The sequence below is a fragment of the Cupressus sempervirens genome, chromosome 5 (assembly GCF_028749045.1).
Source record: "Cupressus sempervirens isolate cs-2001-9-10 chromosome 5, ASM2874904v1, whole genome shotgun sequence".
Classification (NCBI taxonomy): Eukaryota; Viridiplantae; Streptophyta; class Pinopsida; order Cupressales; family Cupressaceae; genus Cupressus; species Cupressus sempervirens.
The window spans coordinates 298,394,539-298,410,852 of NC_143122.1; positions in this window are offsets into that span (position 1 = coordinate 298,394,539).

Here is a 16,314-nt window from a genome sequence, read left to right on the forward strand (position 1 = left end):
CTCTTTTGAGAATGGTGGTGTTTGTTATTGGATTTTCCAAAAAGTTGGTGAGATGATTTCAAATTAGTGTGTCAAAGAATCTTGTTTTCTATATTTAGGTAAGGTGAAGAGGCTAGAGGAGTATGCTCTATTCCCTTTTGGGCACATTAGAAACTTGGAACCCTTAAATCCAAACCAAGTCCTCATGTGGTACAACTTTGTGAGTCTTCCTTGATTATAGAGGGTTAAACTGCAGTGGACATTCCCTTTATTGGGTCAACCATGTGGATGGTACCTCAAACAGTAATAGCCATTTTTGATGTGGTAGTAGCAACCGCTATATAAATGTCCTTATGGGGGAAATCCCCACGGGTGTAGTCTTTTGTTGAGTTTTCGGATCTCCTCAGTATCTATGATTGATTAAATTCTTGGAATATGTCAAAACCTTGGTATGCCAGGATTGGATTTCACCCACTCTAGATTGTAAAAGTTGCAGAGCTGACCATTACTAAGAACCTTAGTGCTGCCAAATTTTCTTTTCTAGGACTATGTGCATGATTGAAAAATATTTTGAGAACATACATAGTAGTGGTTCTAGGGATTAGATTCATACTACGACACTATTTTTGTTCATGTGCAAGGTTGCTTTGTCCCTTGTCCATTGCTTGTAGATGTTTGCTTGAAATCCCCGATTGTTGTTCTATGTGCCTGATTATTATTTATAAATGAAGGAAATGATTTTTCAAGTGGAGAAAGTTTTCTTTGGGATTCTTTAATTTCATCCTTGGATTGTGGGTAGTTAGATGGTTTGTTATCTCAAGTTTCCTATTGGGGCGTTACACTTTTGATTCAAGATTTTTAACTTCTTAAAAAAGCCCAATTCAAAATCTTGCAGTATGAACTTGAATTTAAGTCTTGAAATTATAACTCTCTATTTAGTGATAAATTATGTTCTCCATTACCTTCCCTATCTTTCTATAATCCCTTCCACTACAAGGAAACATGACCTTTTAACTTAGTTTGTGCTAACTTAAACCTTTATGGATCCTTAATGAGTTTAAGCTCAATATAAACTTCTAGCTCAATTATCTAATCTATCAAATCCTTAGGATGTAATGAACTAGAAAAGTTAGAAACATCAATTCTATGACTCTAACCATCTATGCCTTAGAATTCAATACTATTTCTTATTCTACAAGAATCCTACCTTCTCTTTATTCTTGATCATCAATAACCTCTTTAAATTTATCTCCAATTTCATTATTTGTCCCAACCGAGCATTTTGGATTTTAGCTCTCAACTTGTATTTAATTACTCCATCATGTGCTATAATCTTCTAGGGTCATCCTCCTATGTAATGTGTTAATAAAGATTCCAATACTTAATTCCCTTAAGTTTGGTAGTATGATTATAGCTATCAATTTCTCTAGTCTAATCCAATAATATACCAACACAAATAATCTTCCTCAAGTAACAAGGATTATTTAATACCTAAAAAATTATCATTTTTGACAATCAACCAATACTCCAATAGTTATAGGTTAGATCCAATCTTCTGCCACCCATAACCAAGTTCATAAGTGTGATATTCAATTCTTCAAAGAAACTAGACCTCCTCTTTCCATCTTGTACTAACCTCTTGTTGATGTAGATCAAATCCTAAACTTCTATGGTCATCCTCCTATGTAATGTGTTCATAAAGATTCTAATACTTAATTCCCTTAAGTTTGGTAGTATGATTACAACTATCAATGTCTCTAGTCTAATCCAATAATATACCAACACAAATAATCTTCCTCAAGTAAAAAGGATTGTTTAATACCTAAAAAATTATCATTTTTGACAATCAACCAATACTCCAATAATTATAGGTTACATCCAATCTTAGTATTAGTATACTTAATAATCAGATTTATTGAGATAAAATAAAAGTTTATAGGTTAATCTGAACCCTCTAGTGGATTGGGAGATATTGTTATCAATTTTGAAACTAATATCATACATGATATATGATAACTAATTTAAATTTAAATATTACAATTCAAAATATAAAAAATACTCTACTTCACTAGTCCCTGACTCATAATAATTGAAGTGCTTGATTCTTTTAAACCGCTCAAATCCCTCTCCCACTTTCTTCACTTTTGGATAGTTACACATGAAACTCCTCAAGACAATCCATTGTCCCCTCTTCCAATTCTAGGAACTCCTCTAATTCACCGAACCAATTAATTTTCTCAATTATATTTCAATGTAATGCATTATTTTCTTGTTACCTACACGTAAAATTGTTAGATTCCTTATCATTTTCAGGAGATTGCACTTTCTATTTATCTTCCTTTTTCATGGATTGCCATTAAAATTATAATATTTATTTTTTCATTAGTAATTTCTCTTAATTTTTTAGATTTTAATAATTCTTTAGAGAATTGTTAAGAAAACAATACTTGAGATGTCATATGAATCTATAAAAATTATCATTCATCAATAAAAATTATCATTCACCAATAGATTATGGTGATATTAATGGTAATAAGTTTGATGAAAAACAAACACATTATCAAATGCATAATTAGCTTCATAGTAAAAAGTTATTAATCTTATAATAGTAATTTATTCAAATTCATTTTTAAATTTAAGAGAAAATAAAATTATTCAATAGTTAATTTAATGAGTATGAGTCAAGCCCAAGTTGGATTAGATAGAATAATATATGTGCTTGGATGGGTGCATACATATAAATACTTATCAACTATATTTTTAAATATGTGTAGGCATTTGGAAGTCATTTGCAAGTAAAATGTGGTCAGGCAAAGTTGTTTTTGTCATATTGGACTCCATAAATTAGGTGAGTTGGTTTTTTCTTTTCAATCATTAAGTTGCACTAAGTAAATTATTTTAAATTTTTTACGTAGTAATTGTAATTGATGTATATTTTTGTGTGTGAGCACACATGCACGCACGCACACATACACACAAACACATGTCCACAAGTTTAAATTTAAAATTTAAGAGAAAAGCAAGTTGTCTTATAGTTAATTTAATGGGTAGGAGTCAAGCCCAATTTGGATTTGATTTTTCTAAGGGGGTTGTATTCATAGTTGGAAGATTGATCTTATGTTTGAAAAATAGTTCAATACATGGAAGTTTTAAGATAAAATAAAATAATAGATGTGTTGGGATGATTGTGTAGATATAAGCATAATAAATCATATCATTGATCAACTATATGTATAAATGTGTAGGGATTTGAAAGTGAGTTGCAAGTCAAACATAGTCAAGAAAAGTTGTTTCTCCATATTAAGACACTATAGACCAGGTAAGTAGGTTTCTTCTTCAATCTTTAAGTTACACTAAGTTGAATATTGATATAGTTAGTTTAGTTTATAATAACAATATTATAATTTAATATTCACATATTAATTATTTATTTAATTTAAGCATTTAAATTCACTATTTCAATTAACTGAAATAATGTGTTTTTTCTTGGGTATTTTATGTTTGAAGCGTTAAATTATATTAAATTTTATGTACTAATTATAATTTATGAATATGTTTATGTGTATGTTTGTTTATATATACATACATATTTGAACAAAAAAGTGATGAAGGATTCAATAATTTAGTTTTTTTTTTAATATACTATACAAAGGTGTTAGTTTTAAAAATTCAAAATTAAATGAACATATACATTTATCGGGTCCATACTAGCAGTCACTCCTACTTAAATAATTATTATAGGTTTTTTTTGTGTGTTTGTCATGTTAGATTACAACCTCCCTACTTGCAGACAAATGGTGACTTTTTCCTTTTCAACCATAGGTTTGTAATCATGTCTCTATCATGTGTTCATTTAGACTACTATTTACATCTTTATCATATATCCCTATCATACAGTATACACAACCTTTACCCTAGATGTGTATCATAAAATATCTTATATCCACTTGCACTAATCTCAAACATAAATTTCAACCATGGGATATGCATTCTATGTTATTAATGATATTTTGTTTTAAAAATTGTTCAAAATTATTTTTTTATCTATGAGCTATAAGTTGACCCTTTTATAGACATTTACTCCCTAATTTTATACTACCACAATAGTATCTAGTCATATAACATCTCCAAAATCACCCATATGTCATATGTTATAAACTCATACCATCATAACATCTTTATAATGTTATAGTAATTATTTGTTCGCACTTATTAATTAAATCACTTTGATTTAATTAATTAAGTTGCCTATTACTCTAGTTTTCTTAAGCTATCTTGTAGGTGCATATAATTAATATTCTATTAATTATATTGTGCAACCCTAGCTTTTTTAGGCTTTAGTTTCCCTTTTCGGGTTTCGTGATTCCTTTATAAGGATTCACTTCTTTGTATTTTATTCATTCACTTATTGGATTATATGAGATATTGCTCTTTGCATGTCCATAAGATAGATCTGAGTTTTTGGCCTCCATGATTTTTCTTTGCCTCTGTTCTTTGCTTCATCCATGTGACAGGTTTATGCATGCAGGTGTTCTTGGGAGATTAGTTTTTCACCTAATCTAACATGGTATAAGAGCAAGCTTGCTGCTCGATGTTCGTGGTTTGTTGAAGCATTTCAAAAGCTACTTTTTTTAAGGGTTTTGAAAGTTTTTTATGTGAATTTAGGGGGGACCTTATTTTTTTTGGTCACTTTGGGCTCAAACGGACATCACCGTTGTGCTCAGAGCGCCCAAAAACCCCAGAATCCATATAAAATTTGTCCATTTTGGACACCGTTGGTCTGGGAGGCAAAAAAAATTTCCCGTACAAGTGGATCGAGGCAAAAAAAATTATTAAAAAATCACAAAAAAAATAACAATTGCGGTAGTTTTAGCCGTGGCGGTTAATTAACCATAGCGGAGCCGCTAGCGACCACCACTGCGGTCACCGCTGATGGCCACCGCCAGCGGCCCGCAGCGGCTCCGCCGATGGCCACCGCCGCAGCTTCGCCCCACGGTGGCCCTCCACCCTCCTGCCGCCCAGCCTCCGCTCTGCCGGCGGTGGAGATTTTTATAATGTTTTTTTTTTTCATGCATTTTCAGAGGCCCTGGAGGTTTTTTCTCCGTAACTTGAGCATAGGGACGTATTTTTTCAATCCGAAAAATGCGTCGAAAAGCTAGTTTCAAGACAAAAATGCTGGTATAGGTGTTTTTGGGTTTTGATGTAGTTTGGTTGCCTATTTTGGTAGTCAAAGCTAGATATTCTATTTTGCCTTCCGGGAGCCATATCTTGCTCATCCAGACTTTTTTTTGGGCTCACCAGATATCGTTGGAAAGCTGGTTCTGTGAGTTATTCAGTTGCAGGGGTTTTTTATCCAGATTCTACTCCAGTTTCTTTCCCCTCTGAGTTTTTCACTTTCACACTCTGGCGGACTACTTGGATTCTACAAGTCCTGGATCTCTTCTTTTGTTCTTTTGGCTCACTCTTCTTTCTGACTTCTGAGCATTGTATGCTTCTCTTCTGTTGCATTCTTTTTTTTGTAAATGCACTGAGATAAAGTGCCTACTTTTGCATATCTAGGATCTTGTACACCTTGTGTTTGTTTGTACTCGCACTTAGTTATAAAGTGCCATGGGGGGTCATGATGTTTTGCCATTTTGTGCTCATCCCCCTTTGTCAAGTGAATTTTTGTTCCACGACATTAGCCCATGTAGTGTGTTGGTGACACCGCCCTTTATCCTGTGCTTGTACTTCTATTGCACTGTTGGTGTTCCTGATTCTTATTCTTGCAGATGTTTTTGGCATTGCATTTCAGTGTTCCTGTCACCCCTCTCCCTGTTCAGCATTATGGGGGGGTTCACCTGTTGGCTCTATTGCTTCCTTGTTTCGGTTGAGTGATCTACGTATTCAGTTTTTGTTCCTATGTACTAGGCAGATGCAGTGGCTAGGCACCTATGCATTTCGATGAGATGGTTCATCTACTATATAGACACTCATTCATTCCTACTTTTGGAGGTCACCTCTTCGATTGATCAGCTCTTCAGTCTTTGTCTTCTCTACCTGGTCATGCACTATTTCAGTGGGGGTTCCAGCAGTTTCTTCTGACAGTGTTTGCAGCTTCATGCTTCAGAGATGCTTCATGCTCTTTCTTGTTCCTTTCTTTGGGACATTTCCTAGATTGGAGGCTTAGTTTTCATCATTTAGTTCTTTTTTTTTATCATTGTTGATATTCATTGTAAGCATCTTTATGCAACGCACTGAGATAAAGTGCCACTCTTGCGTTTCGGGATCCTTTTCATCATTGTGATTTGTTGTACTCACACTATTTTATAAAGTGCCATGGGGGGGGATAGTTGTTTGCCGCTTATAGGCCCTCTTTCTCTATTTTCTCATGCAGTGTCGATGATACATGCCTTTATTGATGTTTGTACCTCACTCTCGATGTGTTTGGCTCCTGTGTTGCAGGAGATTTTTGGCCCATCTTTTCAGTTGCCTGTCACCTCACCTACCTTAAGGGGAGGTTATATTGCTGTTCTATGCTTCTTTGGTTGATGGTTCGTGCCTTCTATTTCCGTGGAGGTTCCTTTGGTTGATGGTTTGTGCCTTCTATTTCCATGGAGGTTCTATAGATCAGCATTTTGACAGAGTTTTGCAGTTCTTCATGCTTCAATGATTCTCTTCTGATCTCTTTGTTCCTTCTTTTGGAACATTCTTTGCTATCTCTTTTTGGAGTAGGGTTTTTCCCATGTGATTTTCTCTATTTCTGCTCTTTATAGAGATTTTTTTGTGATTGGGTACCTGATCAGGCCTTATTGCCGGGACCCAATTCTTCTTTCATAGCTGTACTAGGTTAGCTTCCTCCCAAGCTTCGCTTAAGGGGGGGTGTTAGAGTAATTATTTGTTCGCACTTATTAATTAAATCACTTTGATTTAATTAATTAAGTTGCCTATTACTCTAGTTTTCTTAAGCTATCTTGTAGGTGCATATAATTAATATTCTATTAATTATATTGTGCAACCCTAGCTTTTTTAGGCTTTAGTTTCCCTTTTCGGGTTTCATGATTCCTTTATAAGGATTCACCTCTTTGTATTTTATTCATTCACTTATTGGATTATATGAGATATTTCTCTTTGCATGTCCATAAGATGGATCTGGGTTTTTGGCCTCCATGATTTTTCCTTGCCTCTGTTCTTTGCTTCATCCATGTGACAGGTTTATGCATGCAGGTGTTCTTGGGAGATTAGTTTTTCACCTAATCTAACATATAAACATCTATTGTAAATTAATTCTTTATTAACTCAACTCAAGGTAGGTTTTATATTCTAGGTTTGATCATCAACCTAACATCTTCATGAACATCTATTTTAAATTAAATCTTCATTAACTCAACTCAATGTAGGTTTTATCACTATACATTTTGTTGTCATCCTTTGGTCTTGACATTTTTTTCATAAGCATTGATTTCTTCAGAAAACCTTTATAGTATTTTTCATTCTATTTTATAGTTCATATTAGCTTCATAACTTTACAAATTACATAAAGAATATGACATTTAGTTAGTTTTTTGAAGTATCTTTAATAGATGTATTAACTTCACCTAGTGGGCCCATGCCTAGAATATTTTGTAGGATATTAATATATAGATATAATGACATCACTATAAAAAAATTTACATGTTTAAACAATATACCTAGGGTCTCTAACAAATTTGATATTATTCAGGATGAGCAAAAGGAATAAATGAGAATCACTTATCAAGCTAGATGTGCAAGACATCTCAAATGAAGAAAATCATTTTTCAAGTTATGAACTTGAATGGACACCTATTGGAGTTGATAATAACCAACAAATAGACTTGTACACCACTATCCCTCTTCATAGACTCATTCACTTTGTGAAAAGTGAAGGTTTATTAGATGGTACAGAAACAACTTTTATATGAAAAAAACACAATGAACATATTTTGATAGAGCCTTCTGACCATGCCACAAAGATATATTCAAGGTTTGTCTCTAGATTTAACAAATTAGTTATGTCGCCCTTTTTTAATAATGTGAATTAATAACTTTTTGTTGTAAATGTATAAACAATTATCATTGTGCTTTTGGGCCTCAAGATGATAGAAATCCAGATGAAAATAAGAATGTAGAAAAGAAAAGGAAGCGAAGGTTTGTTCAAAAAAGGGGTTGTCAAGCCCACTTTCATGTTAAAGTCATGTATGGTAGACAAGATGTTGCTATTATTACATATAATGAGTATATCCATCAAGATGCTAGTGGTGAATTTTGTCATGGAAAGGATGACCCTTCTGGTGATCCAAGGAGTAGTTTTGCACCAAGGTTATCAAGTGAGTGCAAATCATATATAGAATCCCTATTACTTATGGGTGTGGGGATTGACACAATATGCGAACAACACTACTTAGATTTTGGTCTCAAGAAGTTGATGAATAAGAGAGACACTTGCTTGTTGAGAAAAGATGTGTTGAATGTATGGAAAAGAGTGTGTTCCCTACGTTCACAAAAAAATGAAGATGATGCAAAAAGTGTATGTTTGTGGCATGTGGAGGAGAAGGATAACTTTTTCTATTTCAAAACACCAAATAATGTGGAAAACATTCCATTTATCATAGGCATTTAGACACCATGGATGAGGGAAATGATGGTGAAACATTCACATGAATCTATCATTGCAGTGGACTCCACGTTTTCAACAAATAAATACAGTGTAAGTAAAACAATGTTAATTTTTATTTGTGGATTTTAATTTAATTGTGTCTTATATATATATATCATTTATTTATTTATGTGCAGTATGAATTATATACATTGCTTGTATTTGATGAGCAAGAAGCCGGTGTACCTGTTGCATGGGCAATATCCTCAAGAAATAAAATTGAGGATATAAATGAATGGCTAAAAGAGGTTTATAAAAGAGGGAAAGCACAAAAAGAAGATTCACATGTGAACGCATTCATGACAGATGATTCTAGTGCTGAGATTGAAGCAATCAGGTTTTATCAACCTTACTTTAGATTTGTAAGAGTGTAATTATTTGCTATTTCATTTGTAAAAATATAGATTTTCTAACAAGAATGATTTTTTCATTTAAAATTCAATTTTTTTATAATGTCATTATTGTTACTAACTTGTATATTGTAACTTGTAGATCAATCTTTGATTGCCAAGTACTTTTATGCATTTGGCATGTGCGTAGAGCATGGTTAAAGAATGTGTATAGGTAAGTCAAATTTCAATTCAAGCATACAAAAAATTATATGCTTAAACATCATATCCTAATATAATTTTTATAATCTAGGTTTGCGAGTAATAGAGATGTTGGAGCAAAAATGTTTGAAAGATTGGGTGAAATCATGTATGCAATGAGTGACAATGTAGACATGATCAGCCATTTGATTAAAGAATTCATAGAGGAGTTTAAAGAAGAGAAGACATTTATTAAGTACTTTCAAAAAACTTGGTGTCAAAATGAGAGACGCATTGGTAAGTCAATCAAAATGTAATTATTTAATATGTATTTATATCTTTTAATTTGTATGTAGTGTAAGCTTAGACATCATATGTTTTTGTGTAGAGATGTGGGCAAATTTTTTTTGAAGTTTCTGTCATGCAAACCAAGAAACTAATGTAGCTATAGAGTCATACCATTTTCATATTAAGAGTCACTATTTAAGTGATCTTTCTAAGAAATGCACAAGGAGAATGGATTGGCTTATTCATACGCTTCTCCATAGAGTAGAGCCATACTATAAAAATAAAAGATATCTACAGTTCTCTAGATTCTTGACTAACTTCAAAAAGGAAAGATATTATCTAACTGCTTTAGAGAGGTCAAAAGCAATAGCTGATATAGATTTCTATCCTCATGATCTTCTTCCTAATACATATAAGGTAAGAAGTCAAACTGATCCAACCAAATGGTACTTCATTAGGAAATTTGGATCAGATTTACATGTATGTGATTGTCAGTGGGCAAAAAGAGGAAATATCTGCAAACATGTGCTGAAAATTTTAGATTGTCTAAAGAGAAGAAAAATAAACCAACAAGATCAAGTTGGTGGTAAGTTTCATTTGTGATTTAAGCTTAATAGTTATTTCTAATTATTATTATGTAATTTTCAAAACTAACCAAATTAATCATATCAAATTACAGATTATGTTACTACATTGGTTGAAGAAAATGATGGAGTTAGAGGGAGCTCTTGTCATGAAATTGGCACCATTGGTAATGTTAATATTCTTATAATTAAATATTGAATAATTTTAGATTTCTAAAAATTAACTTAGTCATTTTTATTTCTATTATTGATTGTTGAAAATCATCTAATACTTCCAACAATGACTTTCTAGATTCAGTTGACTAAACTATTTTTATTAAATTACAGATGATGTTACTACGGTGGTTGATGATAGTGATGAAGTTAGATGGAGTTCTTGTCATGAAAAGGGTGGCATTGGTAATGTTAATTTATCCTTATAGTAAAGTATTAAAAAATTTCATGTTTCTAAAACTAACTAACTATTATCTAATTATAGATGGTTCTATGCATCTAGAAGATCAAGATGTGTTTGGAGTTGTCATTGCCAAAGCTCAAAGTACTGGTAATCTTCAAAACCATCATTTTATAATGAAACATTACAAATTCTAAAATATTTTTTTAACTTAGTCATTGTTATTTCTATAACAGATGGTTGGAAATCATCTAATACTTCCAATGACGACTTTCTAGATTCAGTTGACTACATAACTTCATTGCTTCAAACTTTACCGACTTGAGAAGATGAGAAAATCATGTTTAGCCAATGTGTTGGGACATTTAAAAAAGATATGCATGCAACTTTTTCTTCATCTTCCAAACTGAAATCAATCCTTGGCTCAGAGAAATTATCTATGAGACGATTAACACCATGGTTTAGTCCAAGTAAAATGCGTAAACGCCATTTTACTCATCAAAAGCTTAGTGCCATAACTCAAAACTCAAATGAAAGAGCTAAGGAACATGAAACTTTTAAATTCCCCTCTGTAGGATCTAGAAAGAAAAAGAAAAAGAAGGTCATCAATCGATCAAGCCTAACAATACAACAGGAAAGAGATGTTATCAAGCAGAAAGGTAAGTATATTTATTCAAAAATATTTTAGTAATTTATATAAGAATTTGTGTGTGTGTGTGTGTGTGTGTGTGTGTGTGTGTGTGATAAACATATGTCATTTTGTAGTTCTGAATGATCAAGAAAGTAGTCGACGACGTCGATTGCCTTTCTCCATTGATTTGAACCAAATGGTTACAAGTGAAATACAAGTTGTTTATGGTAATGATTTTTAGTGATTATTATATTTCCTTGAAGCAAACTAAGATTATTTTATTATATTACAGATGATGTTACTCCATTGGTTGATGAAGATGAAGTTAGAGTGAGTTTTTATCATGAAAATGCAATCCAAACTAGAAATGGTAATGAAATTACAAAATAACAATAAATAAATTTTGATTCTTTTGTTTGTATATTTATTTTATATGATTTAATGTATTAAGCATGCAATGTTGTTGCAATGATAGATGGTGGACAAGAAACTCAATAAGATATCTTACCCAAGACAACAACAATGGACATAATGCAAGTTACAAAAGGTAATAAAATAATGAAATTCATTTTCATAGATTTTGTGCCTTTAATGCACACGTTAAGTTTTAGTCTTTGAATGTGGATGTTATTGCAGTTTTAAATGATAACAACCCCCAAGAACATGTGTTACCTTTTTCTCTTGATCTCAACCAAGCAATAACAATGAGAGACACAATGAAAAGTGGAGATGGTAAGGAAATTTTGTATTTAAATATAATCAATTCCATGACTTTGATTTAGAAATTAATTTTATAACTAACACAATTTATCTACAGGTGGTGTTGATGATATTTATATGGAGGATCATGACCAACATATTTTTGGATAATCACATGTTGATGATATTTATATAGAAGATCACAGTCAACACATTTTTGGACAATATTATAATATATTATATTTTAGATATTGATTATTGAGTACTAAACTATCTTTGCTAGAAGATGTGGAATTCATTTGTTATGGAAATTTTTTTCATCATGTTGTAACTCTTTATTTTTAAAAAGAAATTATGAGTTTAATTGTTCTTTCTTTTCTTGTTTTTTCATGAATCAATTCTACTTGACATAAATCAAGTGATCAATTATTGAATTTTCTACCATGAAAATCTTACTTGTATCATATAAATAGCATTTGAACCTAAAAGAGTTGCAATGTTAGTGTCGATAGTAATATATAGCTTAACTAAAAATAATCATAGCTTCTAATTAGATGAAATTTGTTTTGCATTGCAAAATTTAATAATTTAGAATTAAAAATTTCATTTCTTTAAATTGATATCAAATGCTTATAGAAAAAAGTTTGAAGTAATGCAATTGTCCTTATAATTGAAGGGTGTAGACACCTACTTGCACAATTAAAAGGCTAGACTATTTATTTTCTTTGTTTTTCACTAAGTCTCAAGTTAATTTTATTTTTACAACTATAATCAATAAATAGACATTAATATAAAAGGTTGGGACAGATAATATTCAATTTTTAAGTTTAAATATTAAATGTACTTTTATATAATCTTTAATTCTCGTCAAAACAGAAACTTTGTGACATAATAGACATCCATGAAAACATTTGTAACTTATTACAATCATTTAAAATTAGATAAGAACTCTACATTAAATCATTAATTTTAAGAATTAATTTATTATTACATTTACTCCATTTAATTTTAAATTTAGTAAAATTCTTTTTTTAATATTTTTAAAATTATATCTATATCTTATTTATTATTCATTCATTAATATGTTTTACTATGGAGTTTGAAAAAATAAATTTAATTAATTAATTCAAAACTATTTAAACTATTTTGAATGCATCTATACATAAAAAAATTATAATATAAATAAACAAATAAATGTTTACAAATGGTGAAATGTAAAATTGGAGGAAAGCGAAACAATGAGAGTGAAAGCGCAGAGTTGAAATAATGACTTGAGTGAAAAATATTTCAAAGGAGAGCTAGAACAATCCAAAAACCAATACAGTTATTTCGATTGATGGGAGTCGATGGGCGTCTGACACGGCCAGCATGTAAGAACAAAGTCTCACGGCACCCCTGACGTGATAGGTAGTGGATGGAACGAGGTTGAGAGGGCACTGGACAAGCGGGTGCAATTTTTTGGCTGTTTAGCCAGTGCTGAAATAGCCGAGTAGTCATTCCACTAATAGCATTGACCTTGAACACGTGGATAGCATACCTATTGTTACAAAATCAATAATAAAAGTGGGCAAAGTAATAAGGAGACATGGGATCAATAAACAAATTATACAATTGAATTGCCAATATATTAAGGAGGCTAAAACTATAAGAAAAGGGGTAGTACAATGTGATGTATTATTAGGATAGATCCCCAATTTCAATTACATTCTATTTTATATACAAGACCATTAGTTTTTATATATAACAAAATCATTATATATATACATATAAAATACAATTCCATATATTTCCAAGTAGAGAACGGGTACTTGAAGTTATTTGTAAGATTTTAAATTATAAATTAAGAGCAATTGAAGGACATCCCAAAATGGGACATTACAAAGAACAACTACGAAGAGAGCACATAATGAAATAGGCATTACACACTATTAAGAATATTTTTGTGGATACATTTGGAATAACTAATTTAAACAATCAACATCAAGTTTTGGATCAGTTAGTGTATATTATTTTGATTAGAATAGTATAAAAACTTATTACAATAGGTTCATCATGAACTATTCACCATAGAGAAAAAAAGTTCTAGAGTAATATACTTTAAGTCTACAGGATCAATTACTATATATACTTTAAGTCTACAGTAGCATTTGGAATAACTAATTTAAACAATCAACATCAAATTTTGGATCAGTTAGTGTATATTATTGACAAGGTTCAATAAGAGGATATAAAGACCAATGATGAATTGATGCAATGGTTTGAAAGAAAGTTTTAGCACAAAGCATTAGAGAAAGTCTCTTGAGAACTTGTACATAGACAAGCCGAGTTTTCTAATTGAGTTATACAACTAGAAGTAATTTTGAAGACTACTCATAATTTGTATATGAAGTTATGTGATGTTGAGTTCTTTATATTGAACAATCAACATTTCATTGATGTATTACACATTGAAATGAGGGCATGTACAATTTCATTGAGCAAGAATGCAAGTTCAAGCTCACAATCATACAATATGTCGATATTTGACCAACAAAGGTTAGCCAAGCTTATGACCAGAGATAGTGAAATAAGGAACAAGTTGATATTAATTCAATTTCAATTGTTACCAAGTTTGAAAATTATTCAGAAGGAAGAGTATATTGAAAAGAATATCATGAAGAAAGATACACATTTTTCAAACATTGAGAACCTAATTAATCTAGTTGCCGAGCTAAAAATTCAATTTCAAGTTTTGGAGAAAGTAAAGGGATAGTGGAATAAAGGCTATGCAAAATTTTTGGCAAGCCATAAACAATTTTTTGAGAAATATCAGTTGACCCCAGTAAACCCCAATCCATGAGTGTCAAAAACAAGGGGGAAATGAAAGAAGAAATTAGTTAAATCAAAGGGGAAATGAATTAGAGTCAAAGACATCAGAGGAACATCATCGATACATTCAGATTGCAATATTGTTGATACAAATTATTGTCTTAGGGGGAGTATTTTTTAGTGTAATGATTATTCATGACATAGTGATTTTTCCACTAATGTCAAAAGGGGAGATTGTTGATCTCTACGCCTATGTTGCCTATTAGTGTCCAAACACTTAGTCATTTACTAGGCAAAGATGAATGGTCATCACTGGGATCAAGCCATCTAGTAGAGGGAAAGCACATGAGGACTTGCTTACTTTTATGTTGAGCAAGTCAAAGATTGTGGAGCACCCTAGTTGAGACCAAGCATATATATAAGTTGAGCATACACAACTTAGACCAAGTAGTTTGGAAGACAATTTTTGTCGAGAAAACAAAAAAGATCACACATGTAGAAGCCGAGCGCTAGCATGAATGTTAGTAATGATTGAGTGTTATGACATTCAAATGTCAAGCAAACCAGTTTTGTCATATGAGTTCAAATGTAATCACACAAACACCTATTTAAACTACTTTTGGCCGACCTCTATATACATTTAATGATTTTAGAGACAATTAAGATAGAGCTTACACACCATTATAGATGGTAATGATCCCAAGGAAAGAAAATCAACCAATCAGAAAACCAGAAAGAAACGAAAAAATAACATAAACTATGAACTATTGATTATGATCTAGAACTTTCAAAGATTGTCTATTTAAAGAGGGTTCTAACCCTAGAATTAGTATATGAGAGAGAGAGAGGAGTGTATGCATGTGTGAATAAATGTGTGAATGCACAAGTGAAGAAGAAGACAATGATAGAATAGAGTAAGAAAGTGAAAGAAGATCATACAAGGGCAATCCAAGTAGTGAAGGACTGAATGGAGATATCAGATCAAGAGATCAAATCAATACATTGTACAAAGGAGATCCAAAATTAACTTACAGAGAAAACTGAGGCTAAGATACTAAATCATTTTTTAACAAGATTGAGTCAGGGCAAATCTCTTAATCAGGTGATCCTAACAGATCTATGTAAATCTCCTAACAGAGTCCTTACTTAATTGATTGTGTAAAATCCTTTAATAAGGCAGGACTTCACAACCTTGAATCTTTTAACAAGGTAGACCCCTCATAGGGGAGCTCATATATTATGATCAAATATTCTAACCCTAACAGTTTAATTTTATTGTTGCAAGAGTGAAGATTTGTGGGTTTCATCCCCACCCAAGTTTTACCTTCATATTGAAGTGATTCTAGGTAACCAAATCATTTGTGTTATGTGTTGAATCTTTCATGGATGTTATGTTCTCAACATTACAATTTTAATATTACATTTGAGATATGAGATGAATTAGGTGTGAAATCAGTAATCTATATTTGCAAGTTAAAGTTTGATATTTAGATTCATCCCACTCCCCTTGTCCTCTCAATATCTTGTACAATGTTTAAAAGTTTCCTTTATACAATACATATGAGATGACAACCTAATTCTTATAATTAAACAAGGGGCGCATGCGTCAAAGTTCCTGCCTTCATGTTTTTATGGTTGATTGACTCATGTTCTCATATGACTTTGTTTTAGATTATTTCTTATTTCTCGCAGAGTTGTTACACCTAAGTAGCTTTTGATAAATTGATATTTTTAAAGTATTCTTA